The sequence below is a fragment of the Ursus americanus genome, chromosome 33 (genome assembly GCF_024610735.1).
Source record: "Ursus americanus isolate L20-20 chromosome 33, mUrsAme1.1.p, whole genome shotgun sequence".
Classification (NCBI taxonomy): domain Eukaryota; kingdom Metazoa; phylum Chordata; class Mammalia; order Carnivora; family Ursidae; genus Ursus; species Ursus americanus.
Window position 1 is genome coordinate 19,129,790 of NC_142159.1, and position 17,054 is coordinate 19,146,843.

The 17,054-nt window shown below is 38.3% G+C and overlaps 1 protein-coding gene across 2 annotated transcripts in view; it reads left to right on the forward strand.

Annotated features, from left to right (window-relative positions):
- FBXO42 (F-box protein 42) overlaps positions 1-17,054 on the forward strand; it is a 92,246-nt gene that overhangs the window by 30,491 nt on the left and 44,701 nt on the right. The gene's annotated exons all lie outside the window — the stretch shown is intronic.

Sequence of the window (17,054 nt, forward strand, 5' to 3'; positions counted from 1 at the left end):
AAATCCTTGGAATGCTTTGGCAGCTATTGTCTGGTAATTTTATTCATTATCATATTGTTATAGGAAGAATTAAACCAAATAAGATATATTTTCTAAGGTCCAGGAGGATAACTTTATTTACTTTCTGTCCAGGTGACATATCAAAGTTTAATCCATTAAGTCTTTTTATCTGTTCCATAAATGCTCTTTTTTGGGTATATTTGATCTTTCTTTATTATATAATTTATATAATAATTATTATTATCTGCTTTCCTAAAATTTATTATATAATAATTATTATTATCTGTTTTCCTAAAATTTAAAAATTTTAACATGTAAGTACAATGTCATTTTTTTAAAAAGGTATTATTTTTAAGTAATCTCTCTACCCAACCTGGGGCTCAAACCCACAACCTGGAGACCAAGAGTCGTGGGCTCCATCTACTGAGCCAGTCAGGCAATATCATTTTTAAGTATAAACAAAACTCTCAGTATATGTAGCAAATTTTACTGAAGGTGGCTGAGGGACAGTGACATTTTTATTTCATTTGTTTCTCTCCCTCCCCATACCTATTTGTTATCCCAGAATCAGTCAATTTATCAGTAACTTTTTTTTTTTTTTAAGATTTTATTTATTTATTCGACAGAGATAGAGACAGCCAGCGAGAGAGAGAACACAGCAGGGAGTGGGAGAGGAAGAAGCAGGCTCCCAGCGGAGGAGCCTGACGTGGGGCTCGATCCCAGAACGCCGGGATCACGCCCTGAGCCGAAGGCAGACGCTTAACCGCTGTGCCACCCAGGTGCCCCTATCAGTAACTTTTCTGGGCGGACAAAGGAACACAATATAAAAGGGCATCGCTAGATCAATAGATCTTTTCTAAGGCAAAAATATGCTGCATCAAAAGTGACTAAATATTAAAGGTAATAAGATTTAAACAGTAACCCATCCTATATGCTTTCTTTCTTTTATTTTTTACAAGACTTTATTTATTTGTTTGCGAGAGAGAGACGGAGAATGGGCAGGGAGGAGGAGGCAGAGGGTGAGGGAGAAGCAGACTCCCCCCCGGAAGAAGGATCCTGATGTGGGACTCTATCCCAGGACTCCAGGATCATGACCTAAGCCAAAGGCAGATGCTTAGCTGACTAAGCCACCCAGGTGCCCTCTATACTTTCTTTAAAATGTTAGTTTAATGGGGCATCTGGCTGGCTCAGTTGGTGGAGCGTGCAACTCTTGATCTCAGGGTTGTGAGTTTGAGTTCCATGTTGGGTGTAGAGATTGCTTAAAAATAAAATCTTAAAAAAAAATATTAGTTTGTTGTGCTATAAATCCACTGTGGCTTACTTCCTATGTACTTATGTTAGCATTTTTTTATGAGGTGTTTGGAAGGAGAGTGTCCTAGCTTGGGCTGCCAAGACAAAATACCATAGGCCAGGTGGCTTAAACACCAGCAACGTATTTCTCATATTTCCGGACTAAGATGTCCAGGATCAGGGTGCTAGTAAGGTCGTGTTCATTCTGAAACCTTTTCTCTTGACTTGTAAGTGCATACCATCTGCTTGTGTGCTCACGTGACCTCTTTGGAGGCTGGGGGAGAGAGGGAAAGGGAAAGGGAAAGGGAAAACTCTCTGGTGGCTCGTCTTATAAGGGCCCTGATCCCATTAAGGGCCCTACGTTCATGACTTCCATCTAACCCTAATTACCTCCAAAATGCCCTATCTCCACATACCATTGGGGTTAGGGCTTCAACGTATGAATTTGAGGGGGAACAAACATTCAGTCCCTAACAGAGGGTGATGACTTCCTCCTCAGTATTTTGTGTGTTTATCATTTCAAGAAAATTCCCAAAGGAATAGAAGATCTTAAGTTTGTCTAAAAATGTGATCAAAACTGGGCTTTTTAATATTTTTCTTCTGGGACTTATCACTATTAAAAGATGGTGATTTGGGGGCATCTGGGTGGCTCGGTTCGTGAAGTGGCTGCCTTCAACTCAGGTCATGATCTCAGGGTTCTGGGATCAAGTCCCATGTTGGGCTCCCCTCTGAGCAGCGGAGTCTGCTTCTCTCTCTCCCTCTGCTCCCCGCCCCGCTCTGTACTCATGCTCTCTCACTGTCTCTCAAGTAAATAAATTAAAAAAAAAAAAAAGAAAAAGAAAAAAGATGGTGATTTGGGGTCAGGTGCCTGTTTAGTGTTTTTTTTTTTTTTTTTTTTTTTATCAGCTAAGCCCCTAAATCTAACGTGCAGATTTTCATAAAGAATAGTTGTTATCTCCAAAGAATCCAGGTATTCAAAATCTGGCATTGAATAATATCTTGGCACTTTTACCCTTGTTTCTGGGTGTTATCCTTATTGTTCATTTTATAGTTTTATTCTTAGGGGGTTAACTCATTTGGTTAGCTAGAAGTTAGGTACAGCAAGTAAATGAAGATTTATTTTCAGTTCAAAACTTTATCTGAAGGAAAACCTGTTTTATGTCCTACTTCCAAGTAAGCAAACTGTCTTACGGATTTTGTGCTTTTGGTCACAAGGAGGGCTATGTGAAACAATCCAATAGGAGTCCTTCACCTTCACCACTAAATACCTTAAGAGTGGCAAGCTAAGGGGAGTAACACTAACCTCTTCAGTAAGGGACCTTTTGATCTTCATTCATTAAAAAAGTTTTTAGAGGTGCCTGTGTGGCTCAGTTGGTTGACCATCCAACCCTTGATTTTGGCTCAGGTCATGATCTTAGGGTCCTGGGATTGAGCCCCATGTCAGGCTCCATATTCAGTGGGGAGTCTGCTTGAGATTCTCTCCCTCCTGCCTCTCCCCCTGCTTGCATTCTCTTTCTCGCTCCAAAATAAATAAATCTTTAAAAAAAAAAGTTTTTAGGGGCTCTTTGGTGCCTCAGTCGTTAAGCGTCTGCCTTCAGCTCAGGATGTGATCCCAGAGTCCTGGGATCGAGCCCCACATCGGGCTCCATGCTCCGCTGGGAGCCTGCTTCTTCCTCTCCCACTACCCCCGCTTGTGTTCCCTCTCTCACTGACTCTCTCTCTGTCAAATAAATAAATAATCTTTAAAAAAAAGTTTTTATATTGATAAGGTACCTACTAATGTGCCAGATGTTACAGAGATGAACATGACTTGGCCTCTTTTCTCAAGTAGTGTACCATGTAATGGGGAAGAAAGGAAGTTAAAATGGAATTTAGGAGCAGGTCACAGAAAGATGAGGGCTGTGTAAGTGAACGGACTTTTTAGGGACATCTGTTGGAGATTAGAAGATTAGAAAAAGTTAGATGCTCATCATAGATTGAAAGTTTTCAGTGTATATATACACCTTGTTTAAGGGTATTTACCAATTACTTAGATGACATCTGTATAGTTCATTTCTGTGTTTTGTCAATAGTCTGTTTAAATTCTATGGGTAATGAAAGCTGTAGTTGATTCTGGCTCGTATGTTTTATCTTAGATGAAGTGTACATTTCTAGAAAAAGATAGGACTTACAAAATTGACTCAAAAAAACCCAGAAAGCTTGGGGCGCCTGGGTGGCGTAGTCGTTAGGCATCTGCCTTCGGCTCAGGGCGTGATCCCGGCGTTCTGGGATCGAGCCCCACATCAGGCTCCTCTGCTGGGAGTCTGCTTCTTCCTCTCCCACTCCCCCTGCTTGTGTTCCCTCTCTCGCTGGCTGTCTCTCTCTCTGTCAAATAAATAAATAAAATCTTAAAAAAACAACAGCAACAACAACAAAAAAAAAAAACCCAGAAAGCTCAAGTTGTCCTATTACACAAGAAATGGAATCCAGGGAAATCTGGAAAATCTTACAAGGAAAACTCTAGGCCTATAAGATTTACAAGTGAATTCTGCCAGATATTCAACAAGCAGATAATCTCCTGTTTTATTTAAACTCTTCTAGATAATGGGGGGAAAAGGAACAGTCCCCAGATCATTTTATAAAACTAGCATGATTTTGATTCCAAAACCAGAGATAGACAATACAAGAAAGAAAAATTATAGGCCATGTCTCTCTCAGGAACATAGATACAAAAATTCTAAACCAAACATGAGCAAACTGAATCCAGCATTATAAAAAATACAATAAATCATGGTCTAGTTCAGTTTATCTGAGGAATGCAAGCTTATTTTAACATTAGTAAAGCAATTAATATAATTTACTTCAATAAACTATCAGAAAACCATATATTTTAATAATTGCAGCAAAAACATTTGATAAACTTTTAAAACTCATTTATGATTTTAAAATAAAATCAAATTGGAGCACTTGACTGTCTCAGTTGGAAGAGCATGCGACTCTTGATCTCAGGTCATGAGTTAGAGCCCCATGTTAGATATAGAGATTACTGAAAAATCAATAAATAAAAAAATTAAATTGAAATCACTTGTTGCATACACTGTAGGTGGGAGTGTAAATTGGAATAATGACTTTGGAAGACAGTTTGACATTACCTCTAGAGATGTACATGCCTGTACCTACATCCTGTGATTTCACTCCTAAACATTTCACTCCGAAGCGTGTATTCTAGAGCATTGTTTTCAATTTATGGCTTGTAGCTCCGTAGTAAGAATGAAGGCAGTTTAATGGCACTTGACCAACAGTTTGCGTAAGTGTTAAATACAACAGAAAATATTAGTGTACTTCATTGTAAGGGTATTAGTTTGAGAAACTTATTCCCAATTATATATCTGTATCTGTAGGTGAACTGATTTGTGAGATAAAATGTATTTTCTTACTGTGTTTGCTGTCAGGAAAGTTTGAAAGCAACTCCTAATCTACAGAAACTTTTAAAAAAGCTCGTTATTTCATATGAGCAAACATTGGAGACACTGATTTCTTTCAACAGTAGAATGGATAAATTGTGATGTCTTCAAACAATAATTTTACATTGTAGTGAAAATGAACTACAGCTACATCCAGCAGCTAAACAATTTATTGCTTAGGAATATATTTCTTTGTCATATCCTTATGTGGTAAAGGTTAAGGAAAAGTAAGAGAGTGATAAAATAGCACAGCGATTACTTTTGGTTGAGTCGGAGGTGGATGATAATGAGGGGGATACAGAGGCTAGATATCCCGGTCATGTCTTATTTCCTAACTTGGATGTGGGTACACAGTGGTTCATTTTACTATCTTTTGAATTGTGCATCCGTGTTCTATACAGTTTTTTAAAAAAATTGTAAAATATACGTAAAATTTACCATCTTAATAATTTTTAAGTTGCAGTTAAATGGCACTGCGTATATTCACATTGTTGCCTATCACGACTATCCATCCCAGAATATTTTCATCTTCCTTAACTGAAATTCCATACCCATATCTGTTCTCCCCTCCCCTCAGCCCCTGGCAGCCATCATTCTGTTTTGCGTCTAAATTTATTAACTACGGTAGGCACCTCACGTAAGTGGAATCCCGCAGTATTTACCCTTGTATGTCTGGCCAGTTCATTTAGCATAATGTCTTCAGGCTTCTTCATGTTATAGCAGGTGTAGAATTTCATTCCTGTTTAAGGCTGAATAATATTCCATTGTGTGTATATACTACATTTTGTTTATCCATTTATCAGCTGATGGATGTTTGGGTTATCTCCACCTTTTTGCTATTGTTAACAATGCTGTTGTGAACATGGCTGTACAAATAATCTCTTTCAGTCTGTCGTTTCAGTTCTTTTGGGTACACATTCAGAAATGTAATTGCAGGATATGGTAATTCTGATTAATTTCTTAAGGAACTACCATACCATTTTCCATGATCTATTCAAATTTTCTATTTCTTCCTGCTTCAGTTTTGGTAGGTTACATGTTTCTAGGAGTTTATCCATTTCTACTAGGTTGTTCAGTTGGTGGCAAATTTTATTTATTTATTTATTTATTTATTTATTTATTTATTTATTTGGTGAATTTTATTTTTAACAAAGCTAGCTGTTTCCAGTATGCTGGGAAACCATTTCCTAATGCTACAAAAACAGAGGGAATGATGGCTACTGGCAAGAGTACATGCAAGATGAATGCAACCTGATTTCTTTTGAAATATCTTAGCTGCTCTTGGGGAACCTGGGTAACACAGTTCACTGAGTGTCCAACTCTTGGTTTCAGCTCAGGTCCTGATCTCAGGGTCGTGAGATCAAGCTCCATTTCGGCGTTGGCCCTCAATACAGAGTCTGCTTAAGACTGTCTCTCCCTCTCCCTCTGCCCCTCTCCACCCCCTCTTGCATGCTGTCTCAAATAAATAAATCTTAAAAAGATATCTTAGATGCTCTTTTCATAATGCTTTTTAATTTACAATTTTTTAAAACTCTTGTGCTTTCCCCACTAAATTCTGAAGGTCTGTATTTTTAATAAGATTTAACCATAGCACTTTTTTTTCTTTTAAATTGCAATCAAATACATTAGATTTTATTACTATTATTGGGAGTATTATAAGCATACCATACAGTTTCAAAACTTTCCATAGAAGCTAAAGTTTTAAGCATCAGGTTCTCACACAAGAGGCTATTTTGTGCTACTTTCAAACAACCAAAAAAAAAAAAAAAAAAAAAGAATAAGTCTAAACTTCATTCCAAAATTATGTAAGCTAGCAAACTCTTCAAGGTCCAGTAGAAAGAATGAAATAATAAAGACAACTTAAGTCTCCCCTGCATTAAGGATCGATTAAAGCAATCACCACTTCATGGCTTTAGTTTTAAGAAAGGCTAACAGCCTTCTGGTTCACTTATCCATTGCAGATCTACTTCAATGGAAGGAGTAATTTTTTTAACAAATTCATTTTACTTTATACAAGTAAATACTTGTTTAAGTATTTCTTTCAGAAGGAGAAGTTCATACAGAAGAAGAAAAAGTTCAAGAATGTATTTGAATTAGCAATATTTATTTAAAATGTTTAAACCCAGGGCACCTGTGTGGCTCAGTTAGTTAAGCATCTGACTCTTGGTTTCGGCTCAGGTCACGATCTCGGTCGGGGTCATGGGATCAAGCCCTGGGTCAGGCTCCTCACTCAGGAGAGTCTCTCCTTCCCCCCACATGGGAAAAACAAACAAAAGTGCTCGATCAGGGGACTTCACAGGTGAATTCTAACCAAACATTTCAAAAAGAGTTCATACCTATTCTTCTCAAAGTATTCCAAAACATAGAAGAGAAAGAAAAACTTCCAAATTCATTCTATGAGACCAACATTACCCGGATTCCAAAACCAGTTAAATCCACCACAAAAAATAGAGAACTATAGGCCAATATCTCTGATAAACATAGATGCCAAAATCCTCAACAACAAACTAGCAAACCGAATCCAACAATGCATTAAGAGAATCATTCCCTACGATCAGGTGGGATTTATTCCTGGGATGCAAGAATGGTTTGATATTCATAAATCAATCAGCATGATACATCACATCAATAAGAGAAAGGAAAAAAACATGGTCATGGGGTGCCTGGGTGGCTCCGTCAGTTAAGCACCCAACTCTTGATCTCAGCTCAGGTCTTGATCTCAGTGTCATGAATTCAAGCCCTGCATCGGGAAACTTTTAAGTGGAGCCTATTTAAAAACAAAAAATGGGTGCCTGGGTGGCTCAGTTGGTTGGGTGTCAGGCTCTTGGTTTCTGCTCAGGTCGTGGGATCAAGCTCTGCTAGGAGCTCCATACTCAGCCCAGAGTCTGCTTGTCCTTCTCCCTCCCCCTCTGCCCCTCCCCCAGCGTGCATGCGCGCTCTCTTTCTCTCTCTGGAATAAATGAATCTTTAGAGGAAAAAAACAAAAAACAAACAAAGCCCCCATATAATCATTTCAGTAGGTGCAGAAAAAGCATTTGACAAAGCATAACATCCATTCCTGATAAAAACCCCTTGACAAAGTAGGTTCAGAGGGAACATACCTCAACTATTATAATAAAGGCCTTATGTGAAAAATCCACAGCTAACATCATACTCAACGGGGAAAAACAGAGCTTTTTCCCTAAGGTCAGGAACAAGACAAAGATGGCCACTATCACCACTTTTATTCAACATAGTACTGGAAGTCCTAGCCACAGCAGTCAGACAACAAAAAGAAATAAAAGGCACCCAAATTGGTAAGGAAGAAGTAAAACTTTCCCTCTTTGCAGATGACATGATACTATAATTACAAAGCCGTAGCAATCAAAACAGTATGGTACTGGTACAAAAACAGGCACATAGATCAATGGAACAGAATAAAAAACTCAAACCCACAATTATATGGTTAATTAACCTTTGACAGTGGAGGAAAGAATATTGCAGTGGGAAAAAAGACAAATCTTTTCAACAAATGATATTGGGAAAACTGGACATATACATGCGAAAGAATGAAATTGGACCACTTTTTTTTTTTTAATTTTATTTATTTATTTGACAGAGATAGAGACAGCCAGCGAGAGAGGGAACACAAGCAAGGGGAGTGGGAGAGGAAGAAGCAGGCTTCCAGTGTAGGAGCCTGATGTGGGACTCGATCCCATAACGCCGGGATCACGCCCTGAGCCGAAGGCAGATGCTTAACGACTGAGCCACCCAGGCGCCCCTGGACCACTTTCTTACACCACACACAAGAGTAAACTCAAAATGGGTCAAGGAGACCTGAGGTCATAAAAATTCTAGAACAGGCAGCAGTTTCTCTGACATCAGCCATAGCAGCAACATCTTTCTAGATGTGGCTTCTGAGGTGAGGTGAACAAAAGCAAAAATAAACTACAGGGACTGCCTCAAAATAAAAAGCTTCTGTACAGCAAAGGAAACAGTCATCAAAACTAAAAGGCAGCCTACTGAATGGAAGAAGATATTTGCAAATGACATATCCGATAAAGGGTTAGTATTCAAAATATATAAAGAACTGATACAACTCAACACCCAAAAACCAAATCAGTTAAAAAATGGGCAGAAAAAAAAGGGGCAGAAGACATGAATAGACATGTCTCCAAAGAAGACATACAAATGGCCAACAGACATATGAAAAGATGCTCGACGTCACTCATCGTCAGGGAAATACAGATCAAAACCACAATGAGCTATCACCTCACACCTGTCAGAATGGCTAAAATCAAAAACACAGGAAACAACGAGTGTTGGTGAGGATGTGAAGGAGAAAGGAACCTTCTTGCACTGTTGGTGAGAATGCGAACTGGTGCAGCCGCTCTGAAGAACAGTTTGGAGGTTCCTCAAAAAGTTAAAAGTAGAACTACCTTGTGATTCAGTAATTGCACTACTGGGTATTTACTGCAAAAATACCAGAACACTAATTCAAAGGAATACATGCACCCCTATGTTTATCGCAGCATTATTTTCAACAGCCGGATTATGGAAACAGCCCAAGTGTCCATCAGTAGATGAGTGGATAAAGAAGATGTGGTGTATGCGTGTGTGTGTGTGTGTGTGTGTATAATATTATTTAGCCATTAAAAAGAGTGAAATCTTGCCATTTGCAACAACATGGATGTAGCTAGAGAGTATAATGCTAAGTGAAATAAATCAGAGAAAGACAAATACCATATAATTTCACTCATGTGGAATTTAAAAAATAAAACTAATGAGCAAAGGGAGAGAGACAAACCAAGAAACAGAGTCTTAACTATAGAGAACGAACTGATGGTTACCAGAGGGGAGGTGGGTTGAGGGATGGGGAAATAGGTGATGGGGATTAAAGAGTACACTTACCATGATGAGCACTGAGTAATGCATAGAATTGTTGAATCACTATATTGTATACCTGAAACTAAGATAACACTGTGTGTTAACTATACTGGAATTAAAATTAAAACTTAATAAAAAATAAAATTCAGATTAAAACGTATTCTAAGTATGGGGTATTTTTTTCTATAAAGCAAAGTGTTAAAATGAAATATCATGCCATAGTAGTGGTTCCCAAAAATACTCATTCACCCTCATTGTCTTGAGGGTGTGTGCATATATGTGTGTAAGATTTCCTTTCTTGGAGGGGAAAGCTTTTATTGAAAGATTATGATCTTTTACCTTGTTCAGGTTTTTAAATCTCCTCTGTGAAGCTATGATATTTAAATGGTAGGATTTGTGTGTGTGGTGTCTTTTTTTTTTTTTTTTTCTTTTTCCTTGTCCTTACTTGGGAAAATAAAATTTGTTGACCCTATGTCAGTCTAAAAAAATTGCTGATATGTGAAATTCATAAGTCTGGGAACCATTGTGATAGAATCTTTCCACAAAAGGCTGAGAGAATCCTGGCCGGCAGCAGTTTTTGCACACTCCTCTTTTGTTGTCAGAAGGGAGGTACATAATGGCAGGAAAATCTGAACATCTTAAAAGTAGTAATGATTTGCTTAGATACTGTACATTTTTAATTTAAGAATAAAAATTCCCACTTCTTCATGCCTGTTTTTACCCTCCGTCCTCTAGTTTTATTAGTTTTTAGTTATCTGAACTCTGTTTTTATTGGTTCTTTTTTATTTTACTTTTTGATATGAAGTTTGTTTTTTTTTTTCCATTAGAATATGTGGGAATTAACATTTAGGTTTTGTCGTTGACTCTAAAATGAATTCATAAAGTTGTATTTGTTTATTCATTCAACAGCCTTTTGCTGAGCTCTTGTATGGATGCAGAAAACAATTTTCTTTTGTGCACTAAGGGGAAGGAAGAGGCAGACAGACAATTGCAGTGTAGTAATACCTAGTACTGCAGGCAGGTACTTAGTATTGTGAAAGCGTAGGGGGAGAGTATGTTCTGAGCATTTTTATAGCATGATGCAGTCAGTTTTGAGTTAATACAGTTTACTACTGTTACAGTATGGTTATTTGCCCCCTTTGCATTTTTCTTTCTTAAATAATTACTATTTTCTAAAGATTTTATTTATCCATGAGAGACAGAGAGAGGCAGAAAGATAGGCGGGCTTTCTGCAGAGCAGGGAGCCTGACGTGAGACTCAGTCCCAGGACCCCGGGATCATGACCTGAGCCGAAGGCAGATACTTAACCAACTGAGCCACCTACGTGCCCTTAAATAATTATTTTTGAGAGGGAAAAAAATTCCAAACCCAAAATAGTGCACCCTTTAATGCACCTTTTTTCTCCTGTAACTCCTGTCTGATTCATACTATACTTCAAATGAAAGCCTTTTGTTTAAAATTACTGTTATATGTTAAATTATTGCAATTCTAATTATTCTGTACTTTGTACATTATCACTGTCTTCTCTTAAAATCTAAAACTTAAAAAAAATCTAAACATTCAAGTTCTCACAAAATATAAATTTGGGTATTAAAATTATGTTGTATCCTGGGGCGCCTGGGTGGCTCAGTCGTTGGGCGTCTGCCTTCGGCTCAGGGCGTGATCCCGGCGTTATGGGATCGAGCCCCACATCAGGCTCTTCTGCTGGGAGCCTGCTTCTTCCTCTCCCACTCCCCCTGCTTGTGTTCCCTCTCTCGCTGGCTGTCTCTCTCTGTCAAATAAATAAATAAATAAATAAATAAATAAATAAATAAATAAATAAATAAATAATCTTTTAAAAAAATTATGTTGTATTCTTTCTACCACATGAAACATTTTGTTGAACCTAGAATGTGTAGTTCCTCCATATGGAATTATCAGAACCTAGAGTATTTCCGTTCATGACATGAAACCAGCACATTTTTCTTGACCATATACTGAGTTATAACAAATCCTTTGGTTGCTACATATGAATGTGGAGAATGCCCTGAGAACTGGTCCATTTCTGCTACTCTGTAAGTCATAAGGTGCTTTCATTTAACATCAGTCATTGTAAAGAATAAAAGTGTATACTAAGTGGATAGTTTGGCAAACTACTTTCTCAATTTCATTAAAGGGAGTCTTAATTTGATAACACATTGATGAGTTAACCACTTTTAAGAAAAAACTGCAGCTGAATCTCTTACTGGGTTTGGAATGCTTTATAGAAACAGCTCTCTGAATTTGCTTGTCAAAATAGCTCACAGTTTGCTAATAGCAACAGTAGTTATGCCAAATGATTCTATTTCTAGACTTTGTCAAAACATTGACTGTCAGGAACTAAGGAGTCTCCAGATTATGAGCTTCTGTTAATGCCGATAAAATATTAAGTAGTGTGTGCAAATGGTAAAACACCCATTGAGTAAAAAATAGTTTTTTACCCTCTGTCCTAAAGGTAATTCTGTAAATAGCAAAGAATATCATTTCAAGAGATAGTAATTTGAAGACCTTTATCCCTCCACCTTCTCCCATTTCATTCTCTGAAATGCTACCTATTCTTCAATGTTGAAATGCTTGCCTTTGTGTAATTTCCGGCTCAGACTAGGTGGAAGCCATCTCCTCCTTCCCTGAACTGCTAAAGCTCCTTGTTTGTACCACAGGTCTGTCCTGTGTTGGTATTCATTATTTATGTGTCTTTGGCTCTTACCAGGTTAATGTCCCCGAGAGGAAATAGTGGCATATCCTCCTTTTTTTTTTTTAAGATTTATTTATTTGAGAGAGAACATGCGTGCGAGTGGGGACAGGGGCAGAGGCAGAGAATCCTCAAGCAGACTCCCCACTGAGTGTGGAGCCCTCGGTCCTCGATGAAATCATGACCTGAGCCAACACCAAAAGGCAGATGATTAACCGATTGAGCCACCCAGGCATCTGGCATGTCCTCTTCTTTTTAACTCCCATGGGATGTAAGCACAGTATTTTCACATACAGTAAATGTCCCACTGATATTTGTTGAACTCATGAAGTAAGGTAGAAATTTATATTTTACCATTTTTTATAACTTTTTCATTTGACTTAGTACAATTATAATGTATAAATGTATATGTAAATGTATATGTATAATTTATAAATTATAATGTGGTATATTAATAAGGCTTGTTATCATCTTAGATTGAATCATATTGTGGTCTTCATTTCATAGTATTTTATATTTTTAAGAGGAGCATTTAATACCTTTTTGCTCACATGAGTGCTCCCGAGGTGGGTAACTTCATGAGTTCATGTTGACATCTGTGCAGGGTTGCTGCTTGGCTCCAGAAGCCTCAGAAGCCCCATGTTGAGGGATGACTGTGGGTGCTTTTGCATTCAATCCAGCCACATGTTCTTCAGGGAAGTCTCAGTGCTTTATCTTACTGTCAGTGAGAGGTTCCCTTACTGCATTTTTTTTAGCTTTTTGAAATTGTGAAGAATAATCTTGATTGCATTTTAAATCTTCAGCTTCCTTTTAGTAAGTCAAGTATATTTTGATTTTCATAAAGACATGTTTACTTCAAGAGGATTGTCAGATGTCTAGTTGTACAGAAATCAAAGGCACAGTTAATCAAATATTGTACTAGGATCTGGTAAAAAACTTGTACATGAATAACAGAGTAGTTTCATTCCCATCCTGAATTTCTGTGAATTGATTTTAACTCTTCACAAGTTAACCAGTTTCCTCCAAGGAGTTCAGAGTAGTTTGTTGATATCTGCTGCTTTTATAGAATCTTTATAAAGTAGTTAGGGAATTTTCATTGCTTAGGGGTGAAGAGGTTTTCGCATGTCGTTCTATGTGACCTATCCTGGGTCACACAGTGTTACAGGTAGAAACAGTAGCCAGATCTCCCTGTCTCAAAATCTTTTTTTTTTTTTTTAAAGATTTTATTTATTTATTTGACAGAGATAGAGACAGCCAGTGAGAGAGGGAACACAAGCAGGGGGAGTGGGAGAGGAAGAAGCAGGCTCATAACGGAGGAGCCTGATGTGGGACTCGATCCCAGAACGCTGGGATCACGCCCTGAGCTGAAGGCAGACGCTTAACCGCTGTGCCACCCAGGCGCCCCTCCCTGTCTCAAAATCTTAACCTTAATTTATACTTCAGATGGGCAAGGTATATGGATTTTTTTTTTTTTTTTAATAAGCTCGGTGCCTAGTGTGGGACTTGAGCTCTCTGAGATCAAGAGTCACATGCTCTACCAACTGAGCCAGCCAGGTGCCCCAATGTATTTGGATTTTTAAAAGTGATTTGTATTTAGTTGGGTGTAGTCTCACAGTATACTATATATAGTGTAGTATAGTATAGTATAGTATAGTAGTAATACTACTGGACCAAATAAATGGTTTCTTTAGTACCACCCATCTTGACCCAGCCAAAGGTCATTGGGTATGGCTCTGGAATCTGGCACAGACTCTCAGGCCAGTGTACACCTTAAAAGGTCAAAATTCAAGGAGCCAAAGAGGTATGTTCATTCTGACCAATAAAATATCTTGGCAGCATCCAGTGACATATAAGGGTAGGGTCTGCTATTCTCAGATGTACTGATGATGTAATTTCTAGTATGAAATAATGCAAAGTCAGCACCAGGGTGGTGTGAGTAGAAATTTCAGTAAACCTTGTGCTCATTTACATGTCTAAATTCTAGCAAGACAAGATGGCTAGACATGGTCTCTGCCTTCAAGGACCTCAGATTCCAGTAAGTTGACTTTAGTTTGCGGTTTCTTCCAAAAACTTAGAGAAACTAAAAAGGTCTAACACAAATGTGAAGCGTGAGGATATTTTAAAGACTTCATGATACGGCGCCTGGCTGGCTCAGTCAGTGGGATACCTGGCTGGCTCAGTCTGTGGAGTGCGTGCCTCTTGAGCTCAGTGTTGTGGGTTTGAGCCCCACATTCGGTGTAGAGAGTACTTTAAAAAATAAAAAAAATAAAGATTTAAGGAAAACTGGGGTGCCTGGCTGGCTCAGTCTATACAGGGTGTGACTCTTCATCTCGCAGTTAAAAGTTTGAGCCCTGTATTGGGTGTAGAAATTACTTAAGAAATAAGATTTTGAAAAAAAAAAAAAAGATTTCATGAAAACCACATTCAGTGAGTTAATAACAATTACATGCAAATTGTTTTGTAGGGCGGCTTTTGGCATGAAGAAAACAAAAACTGTTTCAGAATGCCTCCATATCCTGTGGGAATATGAGTGATGATTTCATTACCTAATCATGGAAGTGAAAATGAGGGACTGTGCAAATTGGTACTGGGCGTGTAATATGGAGGAATCACATCTGAGCCCATCCCTGTGTGTTCTCATTGGCATCTGTGCTCAGGGCCAAGTTCTCAAACATGCCCTCAGGAGCATCAGGTTTGGTGCTTTTGTGGACAGGGAAATGGTTGAATGAGAGAACTACTTAAAACTGGGTATTACAAAAGTGTGAGTCCCTTTACATTTGCTTGCTAATTGTTACTTTGAGAAGGTTTGGAAAGAGTAAGAAGTAGTTTTATTGGGCCAAACAAATTTCTTTTGCTTGGGGAAAAAAATAGTATTCTATAAATAAGTTCTTGCAGCCTTCACTGATTGAGTTTGTTCTGAAGCAGACCCCAGCCTCACAATCTGTCAAGCTGTTGAGTAAAGGAACAACTGTATTCAAGATGCTGTGTGTAATTCAAATGTGAAAGATGCAGCCAGACTCAAGGAATCTGTTTCTTTGGCCTCTTTTCCCTAGTAAATTTCAGAGCTGAGTGGGATTAAAAATATGAAAAAGTCAATAAATTAGGAAAGATAGCCAGTGTGAAGTGAGAAATGATAACTTGGAGGGGAAAGAGTAAGAGGGAATATGGCAAGTAATTTTTCCTCAGTAGTAAAGGCTGCCTTTTTTTTGGCCAGAAAAAAAATTTTAATTTTTGTTTTATATTTTATGTGACTACTCTTTAGGCTAAGAGTTAGGGCTAGAAATGGAAAGGCCTTCCTCTAGTGAGTTAAGCGCGTGGAAAAACAGCTCACCCAAGGTGGGGGGTTAACTAGGATCACTTAATAGAATTACAGTAAATCTACAGTAAACAGTGCTCTACTTTTGGGGAAAGGAGGGGATTGCGCCACCTTCCCTTTGCTGCTGTCCCTCCTCCCCCAGCTAGGAGGACTTAGGCTACTCTACTACTTCCAGTTAGCCACCAATTGTTCTCCATCATCAGGATTCCAGCAGCCACTTTGCTAGGACACATTGCAGTATTATGAGCTAATTTGATAGATGAGTTTCTTGGAAGTGAGCGGCTTCATGAGCTGATTCATGTTTTCATTTTCCTTAATGTGATCATTCTTTGAGTTTTCAAGATGTTGTACATAATTTGTTTATAAATTACAAGAGTAGTAGAAATGAGGGGGGAAGTTTCTGTTCTTTGGTCTCCCCACCCCCCTCATCTTTGGGAACATTTCAGGTTATATATATATATATATAATATATATTAATCTCTACACCCAATGTGGGGCTCGAATTTACAACCCCAAGATCAAGAGTTGCGTGCCCTACTGACAGCCAGCCAGGCACCCCTGGAACATTTCAGGTCTTTCTCAAAGCCCCAAGTATACTTCAAGATTGCTCCTCTCTTCCCATTATTTTTTATTCTTTGAATCAGTGTTAGAGAGAATGCTGGAAATTTTAAGATGATGGTGTAGTGAATGATCTGGGTAGCTGTGTATGGTCAAGGGGAATAGATGTATTAGAAAATAAGAAAATGAACTCAGATGTCCCTTCAAAAAAAGGACTTGCTGCCCATCTGTAAGGAGTATACTAAAGAAATCCCTTAGTCCCTTCGGGGTGGGCCTCAGCTTTGGAGCAGCCCCCAGCCAGTGGCTGAGCAGAGAGGGAGAAGCAGCCTCCCCACTGAGCAGGGAGCCCCATGTGGAGCTCGATCCCACCTGAGCTGAAGGCCACCTGGGTGCCCCTGATTTTTAAAAATTAATTACCTTCATGAGAGGTAACTGTTGATAATGGCTTATTTTGGTAAGCTTTAGAGAAAGAAGTGCATTAAACATTAATACTCATCTTGGATTTTTCACAGACCGAACATAGCTATGTAACCATTACCCAATCAGGAAACAACTTACCAGCACTGCTGCAGCACTTGCTTACAGTAGCATGAATTCATTTTGCCTAGTTTTGAATTTGATATAAACATGGTCATGTAGTAATGTACTCTTCTGTTACTCAGTATTAGGTTTGAGATATTTGTCTGTGTGGGTGTCTGTAGTTCTTTGCTGTATTCCATTGTGTTAATTTCATTGTGTGAATATACCACAGTTTATCTGTTGTTATTGATGGGCATATATACTGTTTCTGTTTTTTTACTCCCTGGATCTGTTTTGATGCTTTCTAATATAAATATTGCCTTATATATGGTATTTTAGCTAGTTAAGCCTA